The sequence below is a fragment of the Athene noctua genome, unplaced genomic scaffold, assembly GCF_965140245.1.
Source record: "Athene noctua unplaced genomic scaffold, bAthNoc1.hap1.1 HAP1_HAP1_scaffold_341, whole genome shotgun sequence".
Classification (NCBI taxonomy): Eukaryota; Metazoa; Chordata; class Aves; order Strigiformes; family Strigidae; genus Athene; species Athene noctua.
In genome coordinates this window covers 31,397-41,119 of record NW_027437801.1, presented here as the reverse complement: position 1 = coordinate 41,119, position 9,723 = coordinate 31,397, and positions in this window count along the sequence as shown.

Genomic DNA, 9,723 nt, shown 5'->3' with positions numbered 1-9,723 from the left:
ACAGCCAGCATATATTTGTCAAGAACAAATCTTCTGGAGCCAACCTAATTTCATTTTATGCCAGCCTTTGGGGTAAGGGAGAAGCATTGGTTGTCATATCACTCAACTTCAGAAGGGCTTTTAATGTTGCTTTGTCCAGTACTGTCATAAGGAAGCAGTGGCTAAATGGGCCACTGGGGTGATGGGGTCAAACTTGTCTGGAAAGAGAAATGTGGCACTGGATGGGGGTGAAGAGGTGTTTCGCAGGTGCTTGTCCTGAACTGGAGCTTGTTGGGTGTGGAAAAGAGAAGTTTGGTGTTGAAACTTGCAGATAGAAAGAGTGGAGAGGCTGGAAGTGTTCTTGAAGGTAGAATAGAGATTTACAGAGATGGGCTGGGAAATAGCCTGAGAAGAAGCAAGACACTGTAAGTTGCTTGTGCAAGGATAGTCATAAGTACAAAATCAAGTGGGAGGGGAACAACTGAGTCAGGAGGTGCCACTGTGAGCCAGCAGCCAAATCTGAGCTCACGTCATGCTCTTGCAATGAATGAGACAGACATCGTCCTGAAGATATTAATGAGGAGTGCAGCCATCCTTGTGCTCTCTCTGCCCAGCTGTGTCCAGCTCTGAGCACTCAACTCCAGAAGAAGTTGAGAGGAGTTGGAAAGCACGGAAAGTGACTGGTGGCGTGAGAAACGTCACGCAAGTTGAAAGACTATGAGAACTGGGACTGTTTAAGTTAGAAAGACACAGGTGTGGAGAAGGTCTACGCCTTGAGCTACGTAAAGGGTAATGGAAATTCTCTGTGTCTGCAGGGTCTCAAGGAAGCAACAGAGGCAATTCAGATTAGACAGGAGGGAAAATTTCCTCCTAGACTCGTCCTCAGGAGTAGCATGGGTGAACTCTGTCAACAGCAGAGGACAGCTTAGACACACTGCTCAAAAATTTACTGAAGATATCAGATGTATTGGCTCTTTTAGAACAGGATTGGGTCAGATGAGGTCTTGGGAACTCTTCCTCTCCTGTTGTTATGTGCTGGCCAGGCAAAAGCATTCATCATGTGAGTTGCACTTCAGTTGGGTGGCCTCTGTCCTGCATGGTCTTCTGCTGCGAATGTGTGATGGGGTAGCATGCAAAGCAACCTACAGATGGAGCAGAAAGACCAAATGCGTACATACACATGCCACTTTCAGAGCTTCCCTGTGGCCACCTGATCTGGGCTCTTTGCTCACAATGAATATCTGGGACAGGGACAGTGCTCACCTGCTGTCTGTCTCCTGTGCTAGTAATTAGATGCAATCCAGGCTTCCCTGCAAGGAGAGCCCTGTCCCCATGGGGGAAGAAGCAAGGCTGCACAGATTAAGGAAGCTGATTAGAAGGGAAGGGAGCATTGGTACTGAAGCCCCAACAGTAAATCTAGATAAGGGAGCAGTATTTAATTATATACAATTAAAACACTGCATCTCAGCCCCCTGAGAACTGGTAGCCTTGGAAAGCCCCCCCAAAGGTGCTAGTGAACAGATCTGAAGGCAGCAGTGGGCTAAGGGCTGTGCTTATTAAACCTCACCTGGGAAACACATCTGAAGAGAAGAGCTAGGCCAATTCCCTTGGAATCCACCAGCTCCTTTATTTCTGTGTGGTGCCCTCTCTCTCCCAGAGCAGGTAATGGGAGCCCAAAGCTCTGTCACTGAAAGGTGGATTGCTCTGGTTTTCCATGCAGCTGGTCACAGACCATTGTAGACACCTATGCAAGGAGAGGCTATCCTGAAAACATAGGGGAAATTAGAGAGGGTTGTAAATACTTGGCCTGAGAAAGAGAAACAGTCTTTGTGTCCTTCCCTCCCAAGGCACAGAAGACAAAGCCCCTGCCCCTGTGCCTGCCAGACAGGGGCCTTCTGGTATCTTTAAGGAGCGCCATGCTGATATTTCCCTTTGCTCCACAATCCCTCCAAGTTACCTTAGGTTATTTTCCCACAGACCATCAGTCACTTTCCGTGCTTTCCCAAGCTTGCTCTAGCCACTAAAGCAACTACTTCCCCTCCCTACTCCTCTGCCACAGTACATATGTAGCCACTGACCTCTGGTCCTTTAGCCTGCCCCCTCCAAGCCAGGAGGGCAGTTTGATTTCACTGTGAAGTGCCTGCCTTGAGTTTAAATAATCACTGTTGCACTCTGTGCCAGCTGAGCCAGCAAGCTTTGTGGACTGCAGCAGTAGCTTTTATCCCATAGCTACTTCTGGGTGTTAATGTGGTAAAACCATGATGAGGGAAAGCTTGAACGGATTCATATCATCTGGCAGAGTAGAACTGCAGAACCAGCCTGAAGTTTTCCAAAATTCTTGCTCCTCAGCAACTTCAGACCCGTAAGGAAGCTTTAGCTCCGCCTTGGATGCCAAAGGAGGTGGCCCCTGTTTTACTTTGTAAATATAAAGTGCCAGAGGTCTTCTACCTCCCGAAGGCAGCAACTTTGAAAAGTGCAAGCAAAACGCTAGAGCTCCTTTTCCTGCATCCTCATCTCCTGGTATTCTTGTTTTGCCTGGTCTTTGCCCAGAATTTCTTCTAGGTCCAGGCACAGAATCCACGAGTCACATCTGCGATGCTGTCACAAACAGCTTCTGTGGTGATTCGAATGCTTAAAATGTTTCAGGACCTGAAAGTGATGCCAGTGCCATGGAGGTTTATTTTATTTGCCTGAGCCTTTCTGGTGATGTTTTCCTCTGCTGTGCCAAGAGCTAAAGCCTCAGGGGGTTCTTCACTCGTTGTGTTTTAGGTGAAAATTAAATTTTGTGTTGAATCCCGGAGCTCCAAGAGTTGGGGTTTTAAGAAAAATGCTGACTAGCATCTAGAGCACCCTGTCTGGCCCTCGGTGTGCCAGGGGAGAATTTGCTGTGCTTTGGGGGGTGAATGGCTCTCTGTTGTCAATCCTGCAGACCTGGAAGGGAATGTGTGAGGCTCAAGTTGCTTCTCAACTGAAGTCTTCCTAGACCTAGTAGGAATGAGCAGGTTGGTCTCTTGCAAATATACAAACAGATTTCTACAAAGCACTTGCTAATGAACCAAAACAGTAGTTTGTCCTTTCGGTGGTTTGTGGGGAGTCAGTAGAAGACTCAACCTGGGGAGCTCATTACACTGCTGAAATAGCGCATTTTTAGTGGAGACGCTGGGAAGCTGTTCGATGCTGGGTGAGAGGCTTGGCAGCGCTGGGAGGAAACCTATGAGAGGAGGCGTCTGTCTCCTCCACAGGCGTGAGCACGGGGCTGGCTTGCAACAGCAGGGCAAGGCAGCCAGGCCACACAGGAGGCGCCGATTTCTACCCCCAGTGGCTGGCTTACAAGCACGCTGATATCAGGCTGGGGTTGCAGGTGCAACGTGGAGGAGAGCAGAGTCCAGCACCGGTGAGAAGGGAGAGCCACAGCAGCCTACTGGGACACTTAGCCACGCACATGGGATAAAACAGAGACTTCTGGAAAACACAGTCAGCCTTTCAGGACTTAAAACTCAGGCACTTAATCCTGTACATCAAAGGGAGTGTGGCACTGCTAGGCCACTGCTCTGCTTCATGGGCACAGCACATTTGTTGCCTTCAGCTATTGCCCAGCTCAGCTACAAAGCTAATTCATACCACTGCCCCTTCCTCTTGGTGTGGGTAGATGGACTTACGCAGCAGCTGTAGCCATCTCCAAAAGGGATGGATATACCTAAAGGTTGCAAATGCCTATGCCTCAGCAACCAGAATATGTGACTGACCAGGGAAGTGCATCTATGGGGATGGGGCAGGATAAGGTACAAGAGAGGTGAATGCATGATGAAAATTGGGAAAGGACGAGTGGAAGGAAAAATGAAGGAGGGGCCAAAATCACAAGGGTTCATATGAGTGCTTCCTCTCAGCTGCTGGTGAGCACTTCCAGAGCTGCAACGTGGTCAGGGTCATGTGCAGAGGCCCCTAGTCCCATCAAAGCTTAGAGCAAGGTTGCACTGCTCAAGTTTGCAACAGCTAATTGGAAAAAGCCGTTTGGCTCTTGCTACAGAATGAGTTTGCCATCCATGTCTTAAATGCATTGAGCTGGTATTGCACAAGTTTCAGCCTCAGTGTGCTTGCAGGGAGAGCCCTGGCTTGGCACTGGACAGCAAAGCTAAAAGTAATGAGGACAAGAGAATTCTTCTAGCTTTGCCAAGAAAAATCACTGTGAATGACAAAGGTAGAACTAAATTGGTCTGAATTTTCCTGCTATTGGTCAGCATTTTGGTGCCAAGGTAGTCACACTCTGTGTGAATGGGTACATGCATGTGAGAGAGGGAAAGAAAAAAGGTAATATGAAGAGCTTCATATTCCATATTACGTTAATCCCTTCCCTCCCAGCTAGAGCAGATATTTAAAATTTGTTTGCTGTACATAAGGGCAAATGTACTGATCTATGTGAACATCATTTAATTAGGGAAGAAAGCTTTACCTTTCAGGAGAGTTGCAACTGGATAAATTAGTTTGGAAGTCTGAAGACATCAATTGTTGTTTGGGGTTGTGGGGCTTTTTAAAAATTTATTTCTTCACAGAAAATTCAAGTTGCATTTTGAACCAAACTTTTCTTTATTAACTCTGGAAACTTAAGCAGGGGATGGATTTCAGGCCAAGTGTTTTGAAAACCCCTGCTAACAGCAACTGTAGGTGAAGGTGAAGGAACAACACTTCAGCATCTCAACTTCTCTGTGAAAGCCAGTACATTGAAAAGGTACTTTCAGCCAAATCAAGTCAGGGAATTTGTGCAACAGGTCTTTGCAAGTAGGGATTTGCTTCTAGCACCCTAGTTATGTGGCAGAAAATCCTGCAAAGGAGCAGGTGGGAGTCGCAAAGCCACATGCCAGCTTTGGACCCAGAGCTCAGCATGATGGTGATCTCCACCAGCAACCACGGGGAGTAGGTTGTAGTGTCTGCCCTCCAGTCCTTGCTGGGGTAGAGCACCCTTGGATTTGTGGCATGAGTTTTATTCATTTATCTTCTTTTGAGCTTAGGCACATGCACTAATTAGAGGAAAACTGGTGAGCTCTGCTAACACATTTGATCATGGGTAGCTTTAGGCTTGCATTTGGGTTACTAAAAATGAAGTAAAATGATGTTCCTCTTGCACTAGTTATTGTGAACAGCCTTGATGTGACAGCAGTTATCTTCCCCACGTGACTGCACTAATGACTTCGAACACAGCAAGGACAGTGTGACATTAACACAATAGAGTGGTTTGAAGCTACTGTATGAAAAGGGGAGGCTGAGACAGGCTAGTTTTTGACAAGCTTGTAACAAACTTGGGACTAACTGGCTGAGTTTAAACCCTTGGGAGGCTGGAAGCCAGAACATGTTCTGACCCATGAGGGGAAGCCCTTCCTGCATGGACATCCTCCTGGGGCGGGGGGGGCCATGCTGCAGGGTGAGCAAAGTGGGTCTGGAGACGTCAGCACAAGCATTGCTCTCTCCTGCTCCTCCCTTGGCTTCTCCATCAGTCCCATTACAAAAGAGGTCATGCAGCCCCAGCGCTTACAAGTGAGGGGGAACCAGTGTAAGGATTTCTCTTCAGGTTTTGCCAGGAGAGGCAAAACCCAGGAGGACCCAGCTCATCTCTTCTGAGGATCTTCTCCGCCTACTGGTATGTCCAAGCAGCCCAAATGATCTTGACATTCAAACAAAGTTTTCTTCATTGCTCTGCTGGCTGCAGGCAGATTTTGGTCAAGATGAAGGCCATTGATTTTAAAACATAAGTGATAGGCTTTAGAGAAAGGCTTCATCTCACAGCTGGTCTAAACTACAACTACTACATATGTATGTCAAAGCTACTAGAGATGGCCTGTAAAGGTCATTTGGCTTACCTCCCTGTGTGACAGAGGTTGTACAGGCTTGTTGCTTGTCATTCCTACAAGAACTGGGCCTGGGGAAATGTTTGATTGAGGGTTTCACCTCAGAAGTACCTCACTGCGTTTTCTTCTCTTGGTGAAAATGAGGAAAATGGGAAATTCTATAGAAGTGTACCTGGTTTTCATTTAAAAAGCTGGAGGAGGGGAAACCATATAGATTTTTAGAGAGGCTTGGCTTGGTTTTTAGAGAAAACACCTGGGACAAAATAAAATGTCACCCTTGCCTACTTCAGTCCTTGATGACAGAAATCCACATGGCAATGCTAATGCAGAGTGATCTGCAGAGATTTACTGTGCTGAGAAGGCCCAGGGCCATGATCCTGCTGTAGAGGTGCAGTCCCACTGGCTGAGGTTCAGTTCTGAGGGAGGTGGAGGTTTGTTTGCCTACTGTGACAGTGAAAATGGCTCACTTCTCTTGAGCTGCAGAGCAAAATTACCTTCAATTTCTTCTTCTGTCGCCCTGTGCCCTGTAGCAGTGCTCTCAAAAGGTGGTTGCTATGCAGGCATAAATAAAATTCAGCATTCACGGGGACTACACATACCTGGAGCCATAACAGAAACCTTAATGAGTTAAATCAGAGCTTTTATTAGCTAATTTCTCATTGTCAACCAGTTTCTCGCATCTCTGTAGATAATTGCTGTGGTGGAGAATATTCTTGCCTTCTGGAAGCTGGCTACCTTTTGAAATGCTCCCATCAGAGATACATTTTTCAGGCTTGTACTTCTTGCTTCTCATTATCTTGTCAATGCGAGCTTTCTTTGCACTAGCTCCACTGAGTGGAGGAAGGAGAATGTATTGGCAGGGAATGAGAGGCAGGTTTGTCTTTGTGCTGTGGATGTGGGCACTGAGGCCTCAGGAGCAGCTCCTGTTGGGTGAAGGAAGAATAATTCCCCTTTCTGCCAGAAGAGTTGCAAGGGTGGCTGCAGCCTGGTAGAGGGAAGCCAGCTCAGCCACAGCTGTGGCTAAAAATGACTTGAAGCGGGAGGGTTAAGCATCTGGCCACTCCTGCTGTTGGTAAGGCTCCACAGCTTTTCTGTCAGCAAAGGAGCTCTTTTCATATCTCAAAGTTACTGGCTGCAAAGGCAGCACGTTTTTAAAGTCTAGAGGAGTATAAAAGACTGCAGATAAACCTGAAGAGTCTTCCCCAGTAGCTAAACCCCTGGGTTATATCTGTTGAAATTGTTGAGAGAAGATCCAACAAATATTTGTAACACTCGGATTTCTACTGGGGATGCTGCATACTCACCAGAAAGAGTGCCTGTGGCTCTTGCCTGTCAGCTAGGGATTGTAATTGGCTGGGCAGCAACTGCATGAGTCTGCATGCAAATACTGTTGCTCTCTTTTGGGGTTTGGTCCTTTTCCTTTCCAGCCTTGTGGCTGGACACATCTAGCAGATGTGCATTCCTTTTCAGATCTGTCCATCCCCATTTCCTATCTGGTGTTTGAGAGCACCATGTGTTGGGTTGTGGCATGCAGGCAGGGAGCAATGCGGACCGGTGGTCAGAGGCAGCCAGGCTTCTGAGGCATGGAGAATGAAGACTGACAGCAAAGTGGCGCTGGAGCACATGAGGAAGCTGGTGTTATAATCAGACGAAGCCAATTTTCATTTAAAAAAAAGATATTTTTATTTGGGTTCAATCAATTTTGGGTGAGAGGCAATAGGCAAAGCAGTGCTGGGTGCATGGAGAGCCGCAGCTCTGCCACACGCACCCCGAATTTCAAAAAACCCCGCGTTCTTATACTCTTGTGTCATCGTCTTTAACCAGTCTTTCTCATCAGATGATTGTCCTGCTCTTTTTCATTGGATCATTTGGGTTGCTGGGGTGCATGTCCTCCTCCTATTGGGTCTTTTGAAAGTTTCGAAACCTTGGTCTCTTGGCGCGCTTTTCTCCTATTGGATTTTTTTTTTCTTTTTTTAAAGCCTCATGATCTCATCCTTTTGGCGGGCTTTTTTTTTTTTTTTTTCTCAAACAGAAATTACTTATCAGTTCTTGGTGGAGTTTTTTTAAGGCATAGTTACATTGTTCCCATCTAATGTTAGGTGGGGTTTCGGAGACACGGTTACATTGTTCCAATCTGAATGGCCCATTTTACATTTAATTGTCTAACATTTACAGGTCGTTCAAGTGTACCGTACCCGCCTTGCCCAGCCCAGCAGATTAGTTACAATAGTTTTTATTACAACACCCACCCTGCTTAATTTAGCAAATTAGTTACAATAAATTATTACAATCCCCCCCCTTTTTTTTTTTTTTTTTTTTTTTATACCCTAATTTGCTGGTTAAGCTTTAAAATAGCTTCTCTAGTAGCCTCTAAAAGGGCGGTATCTTCTGGTTCAGTCTCTAGTTGGTGTTCTTCTTGTTGGGCTAAACCAGTGTATTGTTGCCTTAACATCATGAGTTGGACAGCTTCAATCCTGTTCTTAACAAGGTTAATTAATTTGTTCAAGATACAAAGTCCAAAAGTGAGAATTAATAACAGAATAATCAGGGATCCAGTTAAGGTTGTTTTTATCTCCTAAAGGACTGAAAACTTCATTCAAAATTATCATTTATCTGTATATTGCAATACCAGGATCCCATATCATTTTTCCATACACAGGTTCGATTATAAAAGCTATTTCTGTATAATTTAGCATGTTCAGTTTTATTTTTATCTGACCAAAATCCCTTGAATCCTTTGCTATGTCCCCGTTCATTAAGCCATAACCATATATAAATACCTCTGTCTTTGTTGATCAATTTATGTGTAAGTGTCCACTGGCACTTACTCTCCCCTACATCAGTTCCTCCTTTCTGAGTTTGGTTCACACAAAATCTGCCCTGATTTGGAAACTGGATTGGCCGTGTTCCGTTTTCTTCCCAGACAGTGTTGTTAATATCACTGTAATTACTCACAATCTGCGATGGAGTAAGGGGTACAGAGACCCACGGCCAGCTGGACAGTCCTAAAGGTCCTCCACAGACCCAACAGTGGCTTAGATTGAAAGTTCTGCTTATTGTCTTGGCTAATAAAACAAACTCATTATCTTCAAGGGGACCATATGGAGTACTTCGATTTTCTGTATTCATTACAGGGCTGATACATATAATTAGGAGAAAAAGGAAACCACTATAGTGAGGTCCGGTATGGCACATTTTTCTGTTTGTCCCTAGACCCATTGGGTTGCTGCCAACGGCCGGGTGTTTATCTTCTTAACAGCAAAAATAGAGGCCAACCCGGTCTTGTCCTCACTTCGAATTTATTTTTAGTCTTCTCCTTTTTGTAACTCTTATTCGATTTCTTATTCAACTATATACAACGGCTTATACACTTATTTATAAAGCAGACACCACAACTTATTATAACAAACATTCAGGATTTTACAAAACTTCATAAGAATTACCTTAAATGTTCTGGTTACCCATATAGAGTCCTTTAATTATTCAGTTAGTCTTAATCGGTCCATCCCTTTGTTGATTCCGCTGCATTCGAAGCTTTAGGTCTCCCGGCGTTGATTCAATCTTCCACTGAGGCTCTTCTGTAACAGGTCCTTTTACCCTGGAAACTTGAGTCCACCCTCTCTCAGCAGTTCTTACAGCAGTTTTTGTGGTTAACAGTACTCGGAATGGTCCTTCTTATCCATGAGATAAGCTTTCCTCCTTCCAGGTTTTAATCATTACTTCATCTCCTGGTTGTATTTTGTGTACTGCAAATCCTAAAGGAGTTGTCTGGGCTAATATGATCCGAATTAAATGCTCTTAGAATTCCAAATCGTGGTAGAATTTGTTCCAGTACTATTTTGGTTACTGACTGAGCAGTCGCTCTGGTGGTAGGGAAGGCTTCTACCCAGTGAGTTAATTGATC